We start from the raw sequence: 22,821 nt of genomic DNA on the forward strand, positions 1-22,821 counted from the left end.
GTGCTAAGGAAAGGAGCGAACATTTTGCGGATTTCGTTGCATGTCGATGCATAGGGTTAGCTGGTGGAAATCGGGAGCCTATTCGGTTTGCTGACTGATACTTGTGCACCTTGAAATGTGCGGTGGCCAAGCAGTCGATGGTATGTTCGTGGTACTGACGAAACAAATGAAATAATCGCTACCGACACCATGCGGCTATCTAGGCTTATCAGGAAGAAATTCTAGCTTCTAGTTTCTGACTTCTAGCTTGTGGTTTCTAGCTTCCTGCTTCTTGATTCATATTTTTGTTTTTTTAGTTCTCAGCAGCTTATTTTTAGCTTCTAAATTCTGTCTTCTATATTATATGTTTTTGCTTACTTCTAGTGTTTAGTTTCCGTCTTCTAGCTTCCATCTTATTCTTTCATTTCAATCTTACACAATATTTTCTCCGTGCTCATTCTCCTATTTAAACGTACGCGTATTTCATTCACTAAAAGCCTCATGAGCCTTCTTTTAACGAATAGTTTGGTTGCAAAGAAAATTTCAGGTTGTTAAGCCAACATACCTTGTATGAGATGCAAATACGAAAAACGTGAGCAAATACTGCATGCATGCACCCATTGCATTGATGGACAAAATGTAGCTATGCACCCATTGAGCAGCTTCTGACCGCAAAGCATACGCGGTTAACCACCTACCATCAATCGACGACCAAAGTCCTGAGCCTAGATTACTGACAATTGTTTTGTCGTTGACTTGTGGCGGCGACGAATGGACGATGGATGAAGGATTTTTTTTGCGAGTGAGGTGCACAAAATTGATTGGCTTTTCATTCGAAGGCTCGATTGTATGAAAATTTGATTTGATCCGGGAGTTTATTAACCGCGTGCACCGACGACGACGACGCGATGGCGAAGGGAAACCAGAATCCGCCGTCTTGGTAAACGTGGAAGGAAACGTGTTTATTCGGACGAACGATTGGAATGGTGGCTGCTGCGCGGTGATTTAAAGAGTGGCGAAATGTTGATTGTGAGGCGATTGAATTTATCGTCTGTTTGTTTTGCCGCTAACTTGCTATTTTCTTTCGTGTTGTTGAGCCTAAATGGATTCATTAGCGTGCGATGTTCTCATGTCACCAAGGTTGATTCGTTGAGTGATTTTCCACTTACGGGTTTGGGATACATAGTTCCGGGTCGAGTAAGGAATCTTCCAAAATAGGCTTAATAACTGCTTAATAACTTCCTTTACAACAAATCATGTATAATTGAATTGAACACTTCTAGCTACATTATGTAAAGGCATGCTTTCTAACAGGCTCTTGTTTAACTTGTAATGTGTTCGAAAATCGATAGAGCTAATCGTTTTGTATAGCTATTTGTTCTTCAAATTGGCGTAGACGTGATAGCCACGGTATGATAAGCTTACGACTTAGTCGAGTCAAGTACATGACACCAGTAGCGTAGCTAAAGGGGTGCGGTAGGTGGCCCGAGTTCATTAATTTCATTTAATACTATGAATTTGATTTCTAAAAAATTAACCCGTTAACAAGTAGATAAAAATTCAGTTTGAAGGTTACCTTGATCGGCAATATATAGGGGCCCCATGACCAATGGTATAGTTATAAGTAGCCTAAATACACTCCCGTGCATAAGTTTGGGTTCACCCCCTCAAAAACATACAAAAGTGTTCTATCCGTATCTCTGTGATTACACGTCCAATTTAAACTCTTCAAGCCGAATTCGAAAGGCAAAGAGTTATTCTTACTTCGTTTGTATTTTTTCAAAAGCATTTTTTCAGTTTTGTATACTAAATTTGTACTTAAAGTTGTGACATTTTTCAAAAAAACACACTGAAAAATCATATCTAATTTCCTCAGTATTGGGTCGACCAAAATTTTAAATCAAAGTGTCATTAGAATCGTATTCTTATATTCTTTGAAGAGACACCACGAAATTTTGTCGGAAAAATCTGGAAAGTATTCAAAATCAATGAAACAGTCAGTCAAGTCATCGTGCAAAAGTTTGGGTTCACCCCTCAGTATGATGCAAATCGTGCAAAAGTTTGGGTTCACCTGAGCCACACGCACATCATTTTTGTCAATATCTCTGCCATTTTTCAACCGATTTTAATAGTTTAAAGCTTTTTTGAGTGCAAATAATCGCACGTACATGATTGGTTTGAGATTTCACAGATTTATGTAAGTTCAGGTGAACCCAAACTTTTGCACGATGACTTGACTGACTGTTTCATTTATTTTGAATACTTTTCCGATTTTTCCGCAAAAATTTCATGAGTGCTCTTCAAAGAATATAAGATTACGATTCTAAAGACACCTTGTTTTAAAAATTTGGTCAATCCAATGCTGAAGAAATTTGTAATGTTTTTTCAGTGTGTTTTTTGAAAAATGTCACAACTTTAAGTACAAATTTAGTATACAAAGTTCAAAGAATGTTTTTGGAAAAATACATACGAAGTAAGAATAACTCTTTGCCTTTCGAATGCGGCTTAAAGAGTTTGAATTGGACATGTAATCACAGAGATATGGACAGAACACTTTTGCATGTTTTTGAGGGGGTGAACCCAAACTTATGCACGGGAGTGTACCTATTCAAAATTCATTCTCGATAAATCGGTATAATTTTGTGAATCAGGAGGATCTACGTAAATATGCGGGGCCCATCATCGTAACTTGAACATACTTCCAAATGTTACAGACTATATTCTTTAACAAGCCGATTTTTATTGCAATGGATTATTTCAATAACCAAAACGGCCACTATGAAATGCATAGATAGCGCCACTGTAGACTTGTGTGTTTGACAGAACCAGCGATGCCGTCACAATGTTAAATCGCATATACGGTGGTATATGCGGTTTTGATGCGGTAAGTGCTAAATGAGTGACCTTAAATGATCCATTTTAATTGAAAAAATAAACCAGTTACCATCTTTGGGACATTATTTGTACACATTCAAGGCTGAGAGCAGATCTCTTTTTAGAGGCTCAGTCTCTATTTTAATGCAAGTCTATGCTTTAAACGGAAGGTCTTAAAAGTCTATTTCAATCAAAATGGTATCTAAAGTCACTTTTGTCTTTATTCTGCTTGCAGTGAATCGTGCTTCAAGAGGTCCCAGGGAGACCTTCAAAGACTATTCCACAGGATCTGCAGGAATTTATTTTCAGATTCCTCGAGGAAAAAATTCAGGAATTCTTCTAGTGATTGCTACAAAGATCTCTTCAGGCATACTTATGGGATCTCGTTCAGAAATGTCTACATTGGTTCCACCACCAGGTTTCCCAAAAAAATTTCCAGCGTTGTTTCAAGGGATGATTAGAGGATTTTTTTTCGTAACTTGCTCCAGGAAATCTTGAATCAACGCTTTTCTTGACTATTTTGATTTCCCCAGTTGTAACTTTAGTAGATCTCCAAATTTTCCTATAGGAGTTCTTTTAGGAAAAAAAAATCATTTTGCAGTTCTGAAAGAAATTATTTCGGTGATTTTTAAAGGAAGATTAACGAGAATGTATATGCCAGTTTCTCCAGTTATCCTTTCAGGAGTTTTATTTGGATTCCTTCAAGGATTCTTTCACATTTACCCGTGGAATTGCTCCTAAAATTCATCCAGGGATTATCAAAGAAATATATTTGATTTGATCTGGGATTCTTTATGAAGCTCCTCCAGAAGATTTTCTAAAGCTTCCTCTAATATTTCATGCGAAATTACTTCTGCAGTTCTTCCAAACAATTTCTCGTATACTTGATCAAGTAAAATCTTGATGGTTTCTATAGAAATTCATCTCAGGTTGCACACCAGCTAATACTACAGTAAATAATCTCGCAATACCTTTCATCTAAGCAATTTATTTTCGAAATCCCTCAAGACTTCCTCAAGGGCCCTGGAATTCCTTCAGAGAACTTTGTGGGAGTCCATCAAGGGTTACTTTCAAACTTATTCAAATTTCATCATATGTTACTTCAGAATTTAATTTTGAAATAACTCCTGATTTTTTGAAATACTTTCACCAATAATTCCTGAAATGAATCCTTGTTCTTTTTTTGGAGATATTCCTGGGAAAATGTTAGGGAAAAATCTTTAAAGACATTTCTCTAAGAACTTCTTTAGTAATTCCTGAAGGAATCTTAGGATCAATATCTGGAGTAACTCCTGAAGGAATTCTCTAGATGAAATCTGAAGGATATTTTTTAAGGAAATTCTAGAAAAGCCATGGATAAAATACTTGTTGGTATCTTGAAGATGCTGTAAACGGGACCTTGCTAGAAATTTTAAGAAATAGATGGTAAAATCATTGAATATAATCTTGGAGTACTATTGACTTTCTTGAAAATAATCTGAAAGAACCTTTGAAAGAATTCATGATGGAAAATTCATGAGGTAACTTCTATTGTTATCCTTACAAAAACTATATGTTAAATTTCTGAACAGAATCCTTAGGAAGTTCGTGAAAACTGACGGAAAAATGCCTTGAAATGAATAAATTTGCACAAAGTTTGCTTGAAATAAATTTCAAACAAAATGCGGAGCATCTGAAAAAATCTTTGAAGTTCATTTTGTTTGAAATTTATTTCATGCAAACTTTGTATTAATTAATTTATTTTTTTAGGCATTTTTTTCAATAATTTCAAAATCAATCTCGACTCAAAAACACAAAATTTAGCAAATGTCAAAATTTTCCTGGAACACTCAATTGAAGCTGTATGTAATCAATGATTTGTTTTCAAAAGCTACTTCGCCAGTCTATATTTATACTTCCATGGTAATTCACTGGAAGCCCCCAGTAAACTAATGTATTTTTGAACAAGAATTTAGAAAAGAAGAATTGTGAGCTTAATAATTGACATTAATGCCATCGAACTACTTCAACAACATATCAATGTAAGTTCTATCGATTTCACATTAGCGCCTTTCATTTAATAGCATTCAACTTAATTTTGAGGGCCCCGAAATCGATCTCCGCACCGGGTCCCAAAAACCCTAGCTACGCCACTGCATGACACTGAAGATAGTCTTACAGTTGGGGTTCAAATGCGCGTATCTGTCGATATAATAGCATACACTGACTACAGTAATGACCCGATTTTGTCAACCCCGGATTTTGTCTACCCCCGATTTTAGCATCCTTTTTGCCCGATTTTGTCTGCCTAAAATTTATAGGTATTTATTTTAATTATAGTAAACACGTCTATACTGGCAATATTGGGTCCATAAAACCAATTGTGACCTTGGCAACGTCTATACAATCATCTAAAGACCGAAATTTTGAAATTGGAAATTTTTAATAACTACCCAAGAAACTGATCAATATTGCCTTGTATTACGGTACATAGAAAATAGAAGTAAACAAAATTGTTTATATTAAGAACATCATAAAACTAATCCCTTAAGTTAAAACAAACATGAAGCCTGTCGAAAAAAATTTTACCGATTTTGTCGACCCTAAATGCAGCATGGGGTTGACAAAATCGGGACATTACTGTATACATGTCAATGGTTGCTACTCCGTGATTGATCAGAACTTGTAAGAATTGCACTTCGATCCAAATGAATAAGGGATGGGATTTTCCGCACACTCTCGTAGTGCAATTTTAGCAGCTCTCATATTATTTATCAATAACGGCGCCAGCCATGTCCTCACAGCCAGTCAGGAAGGCGAAGGAACGTTATTGTGTAATAATCGTTGCTTCTCGGGACCGAGAATACCTCTGCATCTACACAATCATCACGGGAAAGGTGTGGTTAGTGAGGGCGAAAAAGATCTGGGAGACACCTTTGGCACCTTTGATGCGATCCATGGACAAGGAGGGAAAATACAACTCTGACTTAAAACTAGTTTTGCATTTTTGTGTCGCGGTAAAAATATATTGAAAGAAATTATAAAAAAGTCGACATTCATAATATCGGACTATGACAAAAACAAAAAGGTTTGTGTATTTTAAAATTGTATGAATCAGAAATATGGGTAGTGTCGACGTATGTAATGACGAACGATTCAAAATATGTTTGAAAATTAAAACAAAAAACGTTACGTTGCAACGAAAAATGTTTCATCATGATTTATCACAAGCATGAAACGATCTCACCAGTAGTTCATCCTTGATTATACACGAAGCTTTTTGCACTCGAACAACACGAACCGAACACGATTGATCTTGATTCCGTCGCTCGTCCCTCCGGAACATGCAACCGAATCAAAATACCACGTTCTACTGATTATTTTCTTCCGCACTCGAACAAAACGAACCGAACACGATTTTCCTTGATTTCACCGCTCATCAAGGGGTTCAAATGTGCGTAATTTATTGCACAATAGCTGGAGGAATTTCTCAACAACTCCATGGTAGAATTTCTGGAAGAGTCTTAAGTTGAATATTTGAAAACATTTCTGATGAAACTGCCTTATTTTCTGGAGTATATAGAGAAATGCCTTTATGACTCCCTAGAAAAATCTCTGGTGAACTTCTAAAATGAGTTCATGGTAGCTTTAAACGCTTCTGGAAATATAACTGAATGAACGCTCGATGAAGAAATTCGTCAAGAAATCACAGGTTATATTTTAGAAAGATTCCAGGATTTTCTTCATGTGTCTTTCTAGAGGCTTTTCGGTGAATAGTGAAGGGATCCCTGAGGAAGTTGCTGAAGAAAATCGGAAAACAATTCTGATGGAGTTCTAAGAGAAATGAGTGTCAACAAATTGACGAATTTCTTCGAAGAATTCTGGAAGAAATATCCGTTAGAGAATTTCACTAAAAATAATCGTTTAAAAAGTTCTTGGAAGAATACTTTTTGGAGCTCGTGGGTGAATCGATGATGTAATAATTCGGTAAATCCATTGACCACTACTTGAACATTGTGGTAAGAATCCATGGAAAAATTCGAGCAAGAATCCATTAAAACTTTTCTGAAGAAATTCGTGGAGGATTCCTCGAGGATGTACTTCTATACAAAATATTAAAAAAGCACGAATATCTGTAAGTAGATTGAAAACCGAATTTACCCAAGTAACACAACTTGTTTTATAAATGAATAAAATACTTGATTCATTCAAATTGGTATGTTTTGTGGTGAATATGGATAACTTTATTTTGTACACTTATATCACCGAAACAGCGCAAAAAATGGCGGCTTATAAAACATCTTTCATGTCATAGAAGATGTTTCCCAATACATCATTAGAACATACAATTATGTGTTAAAGATGTATTACATAGCATCACTAATACTTACTTGTTATATTGAAGCTAAGAAGATGTATTGTTTTACAAATTACATCTATTTTTGTTTTGATAGCATCAGTTCAAAACAAAATCAAAATAATGAAAGCGATTTTTTTTCTCTTCACGAATTGCTTATGATGATTATTAAATTTTGTTCTGTTAATTCCCAATAGTGTATTCAAACTGTGTGCGGCTCCAGATTTATTGTGAAATGCACAATTTTATTAATTGTAAATTCATGCGCTTCAATGAAATGGAAAAACAAAACAAACTATCCTAAAAATATGTGTGCCATCATAGAATTCTGCAGCGGATCAATTCCCAATGTCAGAAACACAATATGGTGTCTTCCTCACGAAGCCTGCAGTGCCGTCAAAAAATGTTCGGATGTTTATCGATTAAATATTCTAAACTATACTATGGAAATTACGTTACTAAGTAGCATCCACATTAATATCAATCGAACTACCCTGAATAACACACTACTTGTGTATATTCACAATGTTTTTATTGCGCTAACTTCTCAAATTAACATTCGGACAGCATAAATCAAACGACTTTATATACTGTGCCGTGGCAATTTTTTGGACCGTCAATGTTGCCCCCGCCAAATTTTTACTTTGCACTCGTACGTGCCACGTGGCAACTGAAGCGCTTAGTTTGAACAACGTATTTTAGACGTAAAAATAACATGCATAAATTTCAAACCATCAAGTTGGCTCAAACAGGTGTTAATAATGCGCTACTGATGTTTTACTTAGCATCTCATTTTCAAGAAAGGTAATGAAGTCATATACTTGTATAATCAACGTATTCAATACGCATCAGAAACATTTGTTTTTTTGATTGAACCTTGTGAGGCAACTTGTAATCATCAAACCTTACAATGACTGTATTTCACTCCAAGATGTTTTTCAATAGGATTATAATACAGTTGTAACACATCATATGTCAATCTCGAATAGCATCGAATGCAATCGCTGTAGCTTAGCTGTGATGACGATGGACTTCAAAGAATAACAGAGCATGTGCTACTGTATAGAATGCTTGCATTTATATTGGTGAACAATCTCAGCTCAACTATGCATTACTTGGTGGTGTAGTGATGAGGTGTTGACTTCTGAATCCAGAGGTCACGAGTTTTGAGACGGGTGAAAACTTTTTTAAAATTTTCATCAAATTTTTGTGGCATCGTATGTCTGATTGTAAAAGTGTGGAAAAGTCGTGCGAAGTACTAAGATAGCCTAAACTTTGATAGGTGTAAAATGGTTTGTAAAGTTTATACCAGCTGAAAATTGTCTTCTTGTCACCTTAAAAATTAAGGTTCAAAACTTTGATCGTCATACGGGAGTGGGTTAGAAAGGCCCGGGTCAATATGAACAGCATAATGCATCTTCATGGTGTTTGAATGTTATTGAAACCAAGTTCAAAATACTTTTTTAGCGCATACGTTTTGATAACGTAAACATGTGCGGTTTATATCTTAAAAAAGTTATATTAGCGCTCATGAAGCTATAATAATACCTAGACCGTATGTTTTATTTCCAATTCATGATCTTGCATGACATGTTTTTCGAATACTGTACTATAGCTCATATATAACACAAGATGTTATATAATACTCAAATAGAGCTTCAATATAACAATATATCGTTAATGCTGCACAAAAAGATGTATTTGGTGTTACTTGGGTAGTACTTTACCATTTAATTCCACTAGATTTTGTATCTTCGAGTCTAGTACACGACACTGAAGGCGGCCTAACAGTTGAGGTCAAAATACTCGTATCTGTCAAAAGATACAAACTCTAGTGGAATTAAATGGTATACTACTGAATTCGGTTTTTCATCTACTTAGGTATTCCACTAAACTCGAAGATTTATTATCATCAGGAATATCTGGAAAAATCCTCTCAAAATCCGTTTCTTGAAAAATCTCATGTGGAATGCATGAAGTAGTCCTCAGAGTGTTTAATGGAATGGTTGTAGGATACATGTTTTGGATATTTTGAGAGATATCTCCCACGCCTTAAGGAATCCCCTAGATTAACTTTTGGCAAAATCATTGCAGAAATACAATAATAAACTCTAGGAGGAATACCTTGTGACAATATTGAATAAACTGTTTTAAAAATTCATGCATACAAATTTCTGGAAAAAAACACTGTGGGTTTTCTTTTAAAAAACATAATGCTGAAATTCATGAAAAGATCTCTAGAATAACTAAATCTTTTGAGTAATCTTTGCAGAGAATTCGTTTGATAATAATGTAGACATATACCGGATATAACTTCTGGAGAAATTACTGGACGAATACTTAACGATTTCTTTAAGTAATTCCTAAGGTAAATTTTGAAAAAAAAAAAACGATTAATGGAGAATGAATTCTTATGAGTATAAGTTAAGGAATCCCAGGAGGGATTCCTTGAAGAATTTTCAAAGATTTTTTTTTTCTAGAATGCCTGACCGATTTTTTTTTTAAGATGACTGGGATGGTGGTCTGATGGCTACCGCTTCTGCTTCATAAGCAGAAGGTCATGGGTTCAATCCCAGGCCCGTCCCTTTCCTCGTACTTTGTAGTTGTATATCTCTCACTTGCTTCTATCTTCCATTCTAAATCTATCACACTCAAACTATTCGTTCATAGCAAACGCAAGAACCAGAGATGGACAAGAAACCGTTTCCCTAATGCTTCCATTCTTCCACGCGCATGCCTTTCCTTACGTCTGATTCATAGGCAGTCTGCTAACCACAAAAGCAAACCTCTCTGCCTTGCCTTTCCCCCAATCCTAACACTCCCGCATGAACTGGCCTTAGATTAGAATAGAAGATCATCAGCACTTATACACTGAGGATGCCTGTTAGTCCCAAGCAGTCATTCGGTTGGTTCCTTTTGTAAGTGCAGCTGATCTGGCGATACTGGCGATTTTTTAAGATTTTCCTGGAGGAATATTTGGAGCAAGCCATAGAAATTCATGAACGTTTTTTTGCAGGGAACCCCAGGTGTGTTCAATGGGCAAACCTTCTAGATATTTTAGAATAAATTCAAAGCGAAATTATTGAAGTAGTCATCGAAAGAATTTCTGGAAGAATTCTTGATAGAACCCGGAAAGGAATTTTTGTAGGAATATCTGGAGACACCTTTGGAGAACTTCTTGGACAATTTTCTGTAAGTCTTTCCATAAATGTTGCAAAAAGTCCTTTGATTTTTTTGAGTAGGGAGCCGGATTGGATTCACTTTAGCAGTGGGGTTTTTTGAAAGCTACAGAGCCACAATATGCGTCGTACTAAAGCGCTTCTGATTGTAAAGTTTCAGACAATTCGGCCAAGAAAACCCCATGGAAGAGCCCAAGTAGCTCTGCACCCTTCTTCTTCTTCTTGACATTAACGTCATACATATTACATTACATATGTATGACGTTAATGACGTCATTACATATGGACTCGATTTTAGATTCACATTTATTCACCCTTCATAATACAAAACAATGTATATAATTATTTTTACCTACTTCTATCTTTTTGACGAGAGAAATTTTCAAAAAAGTTATACTGAAGGCCAATAATTGATTGATTCCTGAGAAAATTGAGGAAAACGCTCAATTATGGGGAACACTATTGCTATCAGATGTTCGGGGATTGTTTATCGTGCCAGTAAAATGAAATTCCTACCCCCAATGGTAAACAAGCGAGAGAAATGAATTTTATCATCGTTCTCTCTTTGGAACTCTCGTTCGCTGCTGCTATTTATCATGCTTGTTACAACTTGTGAAACATTGCGGATCTTAGGCGGATCTACATATCGAAAGGACTATCGAGATAGGGAGAGATCGAGACATACACGAAGAAATCAGACTACTCAAAAAATAAGTTCTTTAAACTCAAATTTGGGTAAACTGCATTCAGTTTTATAAAAGACACTAACACGTTAATGCTTCCAGTGGACGATTTGCCCTTTGAAGGAAGCACCACACTAGACAACGGACTAGCATGCAACGCCCAGTGGTACAGTCCGAAAACATTCCTCACGAAAAGTTTTCCGGCCTGAATCGGGAATCGAACCCACACTCCTTGACTCGATGCGGCTAAATGCTTGGTAACACTAACCGCACGGCCACGAAGCCCACAAGTTTTTACTAACGGTTGGATTGTTTTGCCTCTCTTGCAACAGTAATGTTGCCAAAAATAGTAACCTTTGATAAAGGGCATATAGGAGAATGAAGAGAAAATCGGGAATGAAAATCGCATCGAGATAGGGAGATATCGAGATAAGAAGGAGCTCGAGATATGGATAGTGAAAATATATGCAGAATGAAGGGATCGAAAAAATAATCGACTAAGGGAGAGATATCGAGATGTAGAACACCAAAATGTGGAGAGTCGACTGCGGATTGGATGGTTTACTTCGCCTGCTTTGATTGTGTCTTTAAGTCAAATTAGAATGGATTCTCGAATGCCTACCAACGGATCATCGTAAAATTGGGGTGAGAAAATCATATCCATACTGTAGGGTAAGTGTTCCCTTAGTTGTGGGTGTTCCTATAGTTGCGGTAGTGCCATTTTCACTGATTTAATCACTTTAACTACAGCACCGACACTGCCAATCGACGTATTGGCTTGTTGATATATGGCATAGCTGAAAGGAGCGTTCAAATTGCTTTAGAACTGATGAAATATCACTAAATTTGCTAAAACATTTCTTACTTGTACCAATAGTTGCGGTAAAGTGTTCCTGTAGTGGAGGATCCCATAAAAAAAACAACGGATACCGCAACTATAGGAACACAAATTAAAAATATACCGCAACTAAAGGAACAGTGTACCAATAGTGGAGGTATTATTTTTCACTGACATGCCGTGGATTACTGCGATGAAATCATTTCTCTCATTAAGTCAATGGTTGTTACTTCCCGTTACAACAATAACATGTACTTTAATTGCGCTTCTTGAATTAAGGCGGTTTAATAAAGTTCAATCGTGCTTAGTACCTCCACTATTGGTAAATCTACCCTATTTACTTACAATCGTTGGCATTATAAGCTACATAGAGCTTAGTGACATTTGAACTCACGAACACTGGTATACGCTCGTCATATATGGCCTATAGGCCATGAGAAGTGGATGAACTTGTCATTCATTTTCCTGTCAATTTTCACTCATTAAAATACATATGGAAAATTTTACACCCAAATTTTGAGTGTTTTTGAGACTGCATATTGTTTTCCTCTGAGTTTCACAACTACGTCTTCGCCAGGACACCCAAGTGCTCATATGATCATCTGCGATCAATGCCGCCTGTGGGAGCACTTCAGCTGTACCGGCGAGAGCGAGTCCGTGCCGAGTAGACCGTTTATCTGCAGGCAGTGCCGGGGAGAGAATGCAGCAGGATCGACTATCTCTTCTCGACTGCGATCACAAGCGAAACGAGCGCCGTCAGGTAACGTGTCAGGGGGCAAACCTGCTTCAAATATTGGCAGCAAGATTTCGTCGGTAGCATCGAGTAGCCGGTCGTCGATCTTGAAGGCGCGGCTGGAGCTAATCGAGGAAGAAGAGAGGATGAATCAGAAAGAGCTCGAAGAAGAGGAAGCGCTTAAGAAGCTGGAACATGAGGAGGCCCAGAGACAACTGGAAGAAAAGAAGAAGCGAATGGAAGAGCAAAGGAAGTTGGCTGAGGAAGAATCGCTTCTCAGGCAGAGCAAACTTGAGGCAGAGAAAGCACGTCTGCTCAAACAGCAGTCGATACGCCGTGAATCACTGGAGAAGAAAAATGAAGTCATTCTGCAGATTTCCGAACGTGGCAGTGTGGTGGAATCGGCAACAAGTTCCCGAGAAAAGGTCGCGAATTGGTTGACGGCTAATATGCCGAACGGGAAGTCCGACAGGAATACATTGGGAAATCATGGCAACCCCCAATATGATTCGGTTCCTGCGGCCCCGCATGGTGTAGCGTCGCTGATCATCAATGTACCTTCAAGAGTAACGGAGATACCGTCAGAATTACCACCTGCACACCAAGTGGCAGAAACTCATAATTCTTCTTCACGTCAGCGTTTCCCTGGGCCCACTGGCATTCCTCATGTGAGTGGTAGGGTCGGGTATCACGAGGTTCGATCTGCTACAATCCGTGAACCGTTCCAGCAGTTCGTAACCAGTTCAAGGCCTTTGCAAACAAATCCTTTGCCAGTTCACCCATATCCACCGTCGATTCATTCATCTCGTGGACACAGTGATGGGGGTAAACACACTCCACAGGTATTTCGCCGACAAGAGCCTTCTTGGACCACACCAGGTCTGTGCGACGCAATTCACGATCCACCTCTAACACGTCGATCCGTAGAGCCAAATCTTTTCTCTCACGAATCTCGTCCGGAGCAATTTCGTCACTTCGGTGGACCAACGGTGAATACAGCGATGAGAGCGAACAATCATGAACCAATCGGGCAAGCAGGGGTTCTCAGCACGCAGCAAATAGCCGCGAGACAAGTTGTCGGCAAAGATTTACCTCACTTCGGCGGCAATCCTGCTGATTGGCCGATGTTCATCAGCAGTTTTGAGCAGTCAACCGTTGCGTGTGGGTATTCAAATGCCGAAAACCTTGCGCGACTACAAAGATGCCTTACCGGACACGCTCGAGAAGCGGTGCGAAGCAGACTATTGCTTCCGGCCAACGTTCCGCAAGTGATGAGCACGCTCCGCACGCTTTACGGTCGTCCTGAGCTTCTTATTCGGTCATTACATGAAAAGATTCGGCGGACTCCAGGACCTAGGCATGACCGCCCGGAATCCATTCTGGAATTTGGATTGGCGGTGCAAAATTTCGTCGACCATCTTCAGGCGGCGGAACAAGAAGAACATCTGGCCAACCCAATGCAGGAGCTGGTCGAGAAACTGCCAGGCCCTATGAGGATGGACTGGGCCACCTTCAAAAATCTTCAGCCCAGGGCTACCGTCATAACGTTCGGTGAATTCATGGGCAAGCTGGTCAGCGCGGCCAGTGAAGTGAGTTTCGAACTTCCAGGGTTTCAGAAAGCGACGAGCAGCGAAAAATTACAACGTCCTCGTGAGAAAGCTAGAATTCAAGCTCATTCAACTGCAGATATTCCGGCTCCAAAACCAGCGGCAGAAAATACTCGCAAATCACCAAAATCGTGTCGAATATGTGATCGTGAAGGCCACCGAGTTGCTGAATGCTACAAGTTCAAACAGCTAAACCTAGAGGAACGATTGAAGGAGGTACAGGATAAAGGTCTCTGCCGAACGTGCCTGAACAACCACGGCAAATGGCCGTGTAAGTCTTGGCAGGGTTGCGGAGTCTCGGGATGCCGACTCAAACATCACACGCTTTTGCACTCGTCGTCTTCCTCTACGCCAACAACCCACTCCGTGAATGTTTCGTCGAGGAAATTTCCAATGGACGACGATCAAACGCTGTTCAGAGTACTGCCTGTAGTATTGTACGCAAACGGCAAGAGTGTAACGGTATTCGCTTTTATCGACGAGGGTTCGCAGATTACAATGCTAGAGGAGAAAGTGGCAAACGAACTTGGTCTCTCCGGGCCTAGGAAACCGTTGACTCTACAATGGACTGGGAACGTGAAGCGCAATGAACTGCGATCGGAGGAGGTGAGCCTGGAAATATCGGGTAAACGAAACGACAAACGTTATGATCTTCACCAAGCACGCACCGTGAGTTGTTTGCTTCTTCCAGCGCAGCGTTTCAACTATAGAGAAATGACAACACGTTTCCCACATCTCAAGGGGCTTCCGATCGAAGACTATGATCTAGCACAACCCAAATTACTTATCGGGCTAGACAATCTTCGCCTCGGCGTTCCTTTGAGGCTACGAGAGGGAGGGCCATTTGACCCTATAGCCGCCAAATGTCGACTAGGTTGGGGAGTCTATGGCCGCACATCTGCGAAACCCATTCCTAGGGCGATTGTGAACTTCCACACAGCGGCCGCGGCGAGTTCAGATGCTCTGCTAAATGAACAGCTACGCGATTTTTTCACGTTGGAGAACAATGGGATCGTGGGCCCGAACGTGATGCTCGAATCGGACGAGGACAAGAGAGCGAGAAAATTGTTGGAAGATACCACAAGGCGAACAGCAACCGGATTCGAAACCGGACTCCTCTGGAAGTTCGATGATCCGGAATTTCCAGAAACCTATCCGATGGCCATTCGACGGATGAAGGCTCTCGAAAAGAAGTTGGGTTGTAACTCAACAATGATGCAGCGAGTTGGTGAGCAAATCAGCGACTATGAGCGAAAGGGTTATATTCGCAAAGTCAGCGAATCAGAGGTGACAGCTATCGATCCACAGAAAACTTGGTTTCTGCCGCTTGGAGTGGTCATCAACCCCAAGAAACCGGGTAAAATTCGGCTGATCTGGGATGCAGCAGCAAAAGTCGCTGGGGTATCGTTCAATTCGTACCTGTTGGAAGGTCCCGACCTCCTCACTCCGCTCCCGAGAGTACTTAGCGGATTCCGTCTATTTCCGGTGGCCGTTTCTGGAGACATTAGGGAGATGTTTCTCCAAATCAAGCTACAAGCTAGCGATAGGAATTCACAGATGTTTGTGTTTCGTCGCACTCCCGAAGAACCTGTACAGGTGTATGCGATCGAAGTCACAATGTTCGGTTCCACCTGCTCTCCTTCTTCCGCCCAGTTCGTGAAGAATGCCAATGCCGAACAGTACGCGCAGCATTATCCACGAGCAGCAGCCGCAATAAAGGAGCACCATTATGTGGATGACTACCTGGACAGTTTCAGGACGATTGACGAAGCAGTTCGGGTGGTGAGCGATGTCAAGTACGTCCACTCTATGGGTGGATTCGAGATTCGTAACTTTTTATCGAACGAAGACGAAGTTCTGCGGCGAACTGGGGAGATCGAACCAGATTCTACCGAAGACTTCGCTCTTGTACGTGCAGATGCAGCCGAATCGGTTCTCGGAATGAGATGGAAACCAGCGGACGATGTTTTCACGTACACCTTTTCGATGCGTGAGGATTTGAAGTTAATTCTCGATGAGAATCACATTCCAACGAAACGCGAAGTCTTGAAGGTGATTATGAGTCTCTTTGATCCTTTGGGATTCGTGGCGTTCTTCTTAGTCCACGGGAAAGTACTTATGCAGGACGTCTGGGCCTCGGGGATTGATTGGGATCAAAAAATCAACGAGCAGCTCTTCACTCGTTGGCGACAATGGGTAGCCTTCTTCCCGCAACTAGACTCATTGCAAATCCCCCGCTGCTACTTCAACTCCCCGTTTCCAGATAATTTCGATCGGTTGGAGTTACACGTTTTCGTCGATGCCAGCGATTCTGTCTTCGCCTGCGTAGCTTATTACCGAATCGAAACTGAAAACGGCATTCATGTTGCGCTGGTTTGCGCAAAAACTAAGGTGGCACCTTTAAAGGTTTTATCAATCCCTCGCCTTGAATTGAATGCGGCCGTACTAGGAGTCCGAATTTTGGAGGCTGTCGAAGGATTCCACACTTACTCTATCAGCCGCCGAGTTCTATGGAGCGACTCTACCACCGTTTTAGCCTGGATTCGATCAGAACATCGTCGGTATAACAAATTTGTGGCAGTCCGTATCGGTGAGATCCTTACATCAACTGACGTACGGGAGTGGAGATGGGTTCCATCTGGATCGAATGCGGCAGACCTCGCTACGAAATGGAAAAATGGGCCTGATCTCACCTCTATGAATCCATGGTTCGCGGGTCCACCATTCCTGCATCGGCCGGAAGAATTCTGGCCTCAACAAACGGTAGTCACAACAACGTGCGAAGAACTGCGACCAATCCACATCCATTCTACCAGCCCTCCATTTATCGACACCACACGGTTTAGCAACTGGACTCGTCTACAGAGAACCATGGCGTTTGTGATTCGATTCGTGGATAACCTACGCCGTAAACGCAGCGGTGCTTCGATGCAACAGGATGTTCTCGTCCAAGATGAACTGAGGCGTGCTGAGACAGCCCTTTGGAAGATTGCACAGGCTGAATCGTTTCCAGAGGAAATCGAAATCTTGTCTGAAACGCAAGGTTCACCAGAGGTCCGTCATCGATGTGTCGCTAAAAGCAGTCCAATTTACAAAAACTGGCCGTTTCTCGATGAGCACGGTGTGCTTCGTCAACATGGCAGAATCGGCGCCTCAACTTTTGTACCAATGGAATTCAAGTACCCAGCAATACTCCCGAGGCAACATCAGATCACGTTCTTGCTTGTGGATTGGTATCATCGGCGTTTCCGCCATGCCAATCGCGAAACCGTCACCAACGAAATTCGTCAACGCTTCGAAATTTCCAAGCTACGTGCACTAGTCGAGAAGGTCACAAAGGGCTGCGTGGTGTGCCGGATTAAGAAAGCCCTACCGAGTCCTCCAGCGATGGCGCCGCTTCCAGCGATCCGTCTACAACCGTTCATCCGACCATTTACCTACGTAGGAGTAGATTATTTCGGTCCAATACTGGTCAAGGTTGGAAGAAGTCAAGTGAAAAGGTGGGTGGCTTTATTCACCTGCCTTACAGCTCGCGCAATACACTTGGAAGTAGTGTACAGCCTCTCCACGGAGAGCTGCATTATGGCGATTTATAGCTCGACGTGGATCTCTAGCCGAATTCCATTCGGATAATGGAACCTGCTTTCAAGGGGCGAGCAACGAACTGCAACGAGAGACGGAAAAGCGGAATGCCGCTTTAGCTACCACGTTTACAACAACCAAGACCCGGTGGTGTTTCATACCACCAGCGGCTCCCCATATGGGAGGCGCATGGGAACGTCTAGTTCGTTCCGTCAAGGTAGCAATAGGATCTATAGCAGACAGCCCACGTAGACCAGATGACGAAGTTCTGGAGACCATCTTGCTCGAAGCCGAGGCTCTGATAAACGCGCGTCCGCTCACCTATATTCCACTCGAGTCGGCGGATGAGGAAGCTCTTACACCCAACCACTTTTTGCTGGGTTCCTCAAATGGTGACAAGTTCCTTCCAGATGAACCCGTTGAGTCACCGGCCGTGCTACGGAGCAGTTGGAGACTTGCGCAGGCCATAACGCAACGCTTTTGGACAAGGTGGCTGAAGGAATATCTTCCAGTAATCGCGGAGATCGAAGTGGTTTGGAGAGGTCCGAGATATAGCTGTTGGAGATTTGGTATTGGTGGTGAATGGGACAGCCAAGGATCAATGGACGAGAGGACGTGTTGAAGCTGTGATGCCTGGACGTGATGGACGTGTCCGCCAAGCCCTTGTCCGGACGGCTTCCGGAGTTTATCGTCGACCAGCAGTAAAGTTGGCGGTTCTTGACGTGGTTGAACGAAGTGAACCCAGATTGGAGACTCCCGAAGAGTCGGGTCGTAACTAGTGTTCACGGGAGGGGGGATGTCACGTCACCCCCCTGCTACAAATCTACTGTGGTCGATTCACTGTGGCCATTCAAGTGGTCAACTAAGCTTGACCAATACAGCGGTCGATTAACCGAGCGTAAAAGAGAGGATAAAGGCGCTTTTAGATGTATGTAGGAGTTCAGAATCAAAACAAAATTGGAACAACTCTACGAAGTCATGCGAATGAGCAAAGTTTATCTACTATTCTGCGCATTTTTCCGTTAATTTAAAGCTAAAAGGTAGTGAGGATCCAAAATCTAAACTCTAGTTTAACTTAGTTCTAGTTCGTGCAAAATTGGCTTAAAATCTATAGTACCGAGGTAAGGGAAATACTTCTTAAAAGTACGTTGAATTTATAACCTAAAATGAATTCGTTATATATAGAAACCGCTAATCATCTACCAAGTCCTAGACGAGGTTGAGCAATTGAAAATCCTAACTAGCTGTAAGTATTATTGTTTTTGGTTCGAATTTGATAATTGAGAGTTTCTAATCCTTAGTATATCTACAAAACTATTAAGCCCGAGTCACCGTGGTAAGACCCAACCGTCTGAAGGTCACCAAAAATTGTAAGTGATTGCAAAAATATTGAATTCATTATTCTAATGAAATAAAATTTAGCTTTTAGCTTACCCACATACAAAACGGTTTGCTCAAAAGAGTTTGGGAAACTTCCCCCCACAACAACAATGATAGTCCATAAGTTACCGAGCAACTTTGCGGAAGACGCCATCTTTCTAAGTGGTCAGGATCCTGAGATCTACGATAAAAAAGTTTCATGCTCACTAGCGCCACCTAGTGGCAAAATTTCAAATTTCTTGGCTTAAATAATGATAGCCCTTGAACTACTGAATAACTTTGCCGAAGATGTCATCTTTCTAAGTGGTCAGACTCCTGAGATATTCGCAAAACCAAGGGTGTTGTACAAAGTACAACGCGCGACTACTCGCGTTACAAAATTTCGCGCGACGACCGAAAGGTTAAAATACCCAAATAGTCGAGTAACATATATCTTTAACTGGGTGGTTTGTAGTTTCAAAGTAGACGTCACTCATTACCCTGGGAGGAGCTTCCAAGTGCCACAATAATGTCAGGCACATGTCCTCCAGCAAAACCACCCTGTCTGCTCCATTCGAGAGTCTTCTGTATACCAAGTAGATACTACCAACCAATGTTATTCATCGCATGCGAACGGGGATGCCAGTTGCCACCAGTCTCCAGCCCGGTAAGCGAACATGCATGGATTTTAATTATTTATTGACAATTATCCCGGGGGCTTATTAAAAAGCTTAAATCGATCGCGATCGTCCAATGGTTGCGACCCATGCTCGTTAGATTTATTGAAGTGTTAAACGGCTGGCGGTGAACGATGAGGGTGGTAGTTGAACGCACTTCTGGGGATCTGGTTCGTTCAGACCATTGGGTCTCGATCACGATCTTTCCTGGGGTGGAAAAGTTTCAGAGCGCTCTCTTGAATGCGTAGTTCGGTTTCGTGCTTCTGTCCTACGATCCTCGTTTACTGCATCAGGTAATGGGAAAATGTGCTGCTGAAAGGTTACTTTCAATTTGTAAAACTTTTCGACATTTGCAAACTGGAATCGAAAGTTGCCCGGTACGTAGCAATTGGGAAGGAGTAACTGATTCCTAACATGTACCAAATCGCCTGGATTCATGATAGCAATGCGAAAATAGGACACCCAATTTCGTAATGTGGCTTAGTCTGCCGTGAGAAAAATCGATTACGGTTCATAGCAGTTTTCATAATCCTCTATCGGTACTCAAAGCTACGAGACGAGACGACGGCAGCCGGCATTAACCTGTTTTCCCTTTTCGCCGTCGGATTTCCTTTGGTGGTCGTACTCACTCAGGGAGACCATCCAAGACAAGTAAAATCTTACTATCAATGAGCGGGCCAACCAGCGTGGCAACAGTGAAACATAAAATTAAGAACAAATTAATGCAATTAAGCCCCTCTAATCTGTGTTGATTAGAGCTACCTACCACAACATCACCTCGTCGGGCTAATGGCCATCTTTTGCGCTCGGCATGGATCGACGTTCACTTTTCACCCGATGTTGGGTGTTTGGGCCGATGGACGATCTTCACAATGATCGTTTGTCCGATTCGCTTTATATTATAATTTAGGTTCATCTTAGGTCAGTTTCCGTCGACTCAGTGGTTTCGATAATGGTGTTTGGAGTTTTCTTGCTGATGAATAGTCACGGAGTAATGTTGATCTACTCCGTAGACTTGGAACGAGAGTGGTTTTTATTTCAAACCTGTTGGTTGAGTCATACTTGTTCTCTGACTTTTATTGATAAAAAAACATCTTCTTCTTTCTGGCGTTACGTCCCCACTGGGACAGAGCCTGCTTCTTAGCTTTTCGAAGACTCGAATTTGTGTGACGATTTTGGTGAAATACCTCACTGAAATTAATCATCAAATTAAGGAAATAACAATCGATTACAACTCAATTTTAATGTATTTAATACAGGGTTGCTCTACGCACGAGTTTGATGACTTTTCTCATTGAGTGAGAACTTTGACTTGAGGTGGTCACATACCTATGGACAAGAAGGGTGCTGTTGCTAGAGGGATGACAATCAGCAGTACCTACTTCGCACGAAAGAATATCTGCACACACACCTGGCAACAGCCAAGTGGCGATGCCTGCTCTCAAACAGACCACGTACTGGTTGATGGGCGACATTTCTCAGATGTCATGGATGTCAGGGCCGTCCGAGGCCAATTCAAAATGACTACATACAGTTATTTCGATTGTTCCAGCAAATATCTATTTTTTCGCTTTCTTTACCATATAAAATTCGGTTTATGGTGAATATATCTTAAAGGGTTGATTTTTTATGAATGCTTTGTATGAAGCACTTTCAGAACTTTCAATTTTGCACATTTTTGCTGAAGGCACCAAAGAGCTATCTCGAATATTTTTCAAGTTATGGACAATTTTCGGTTAAAAAACATATTATTTTCAAAATTTTGTCAATCTTTTCAAACAAAAAACGTCCTCACAGTTTTTTCACCATAACCAGAGAAAGAGATAATCTTTCTAATGCCGACAAAAGATTCAAAATCCGTTTGCGCCTTTTGGAGATATCGGCATTTGAAAACAACCATTTTTTCGAAGAAACTTTTCGATAACTCTGTAACCATAAGAGATAGAACATTAGTTTCTTCGGCAAAAAGTTGCGCAATCAAAAATTCTAAAAGTGCTCGGAACAAAGTTTTTGCGAGAAATTATCGTATGAAAAGTTATCAAGAAAAAACTGATTTTTCAGTACCACCCTAACTTTTTTGTTGAAAAAAAATCATAACTCGCGAACCATAAAAGATAGAAATTTGGGTTCTTCGGCAAAGTTGCTCCAAATCGATTGTTCTAAAATATTGTAGAACATTGTGTAGTCCTAAATGCGTCAGCAAAATAGTTTATATGCTGATCTCGTAAACCGTATGGGCTACCCTAATGTCACATCTCTGAAAAAATTGTCTGAGAAATATGAAGAAACTTTGCCGAAGACACCATATATCTAAAATTGACGGTTTAGGCGCAACCGTTTTTGTCTTCCTAGATATGGCTTTGGGACCAATGTGCAATAGCCTCATATGTCCCATCTACAAGAAAGGACACTGACTTGAGTGTGCCAATTATAGGGGAATTACAATGCTGAATTCAGCGTATAAAATTTTGTCGTGCTTTCTGCTTAACAAACTGTGACCACTCGAGGAGCCAGGTTTTCATGAGGACCAGATGTTTACCTTGCGAATGATCCTAGATAAATTACAGGAGTACAACTTGCAGACTCACCATCTGTTTATTGATTTGAAGGCGGCGTACGACTCAGTGAAAAGAAATGAGCTGTTTGCAGATAATGTCTGAGCATGGTTTTCCGGCGAAACTAATTAGCCTAATACGTACTACGCTGGATGGTACGAAATCAAGTGTTCTGATCGAAGACAAAGTGTCAACCTCGTTCGTAAGTTAGACGGGTTGAAGCAGGGAGACGAACTCTCGAATTTACTGTTTAACATTGCACTGAAAGATGCTATTAGGAGATCTGATGTGCAGAGAAACGTCACATGGTCGCACATGCTCCTTGGCTTAACGCACGATATCGACATTATTGGAATCGATCGCAGGTTAGAAGTAGGCTTGGTGGTGTAGATGCTGATGTAGTGTTTGATGGGAATGTG

Source organism: Aedes aegypti, chromosome 2 (assembly GCF_002204515.2).
Source record: "Aedes aegypti strain LVP_AGWG chromosome 2, AaegL5.0 Primary Assembly, whole genome shotgun sequence".
Lineage (NCBI taxonomy): Eukaryota > Metazoa > Arthropoda > Insecta > Diptera > Culicidae > Aedes > Aedes aegypti.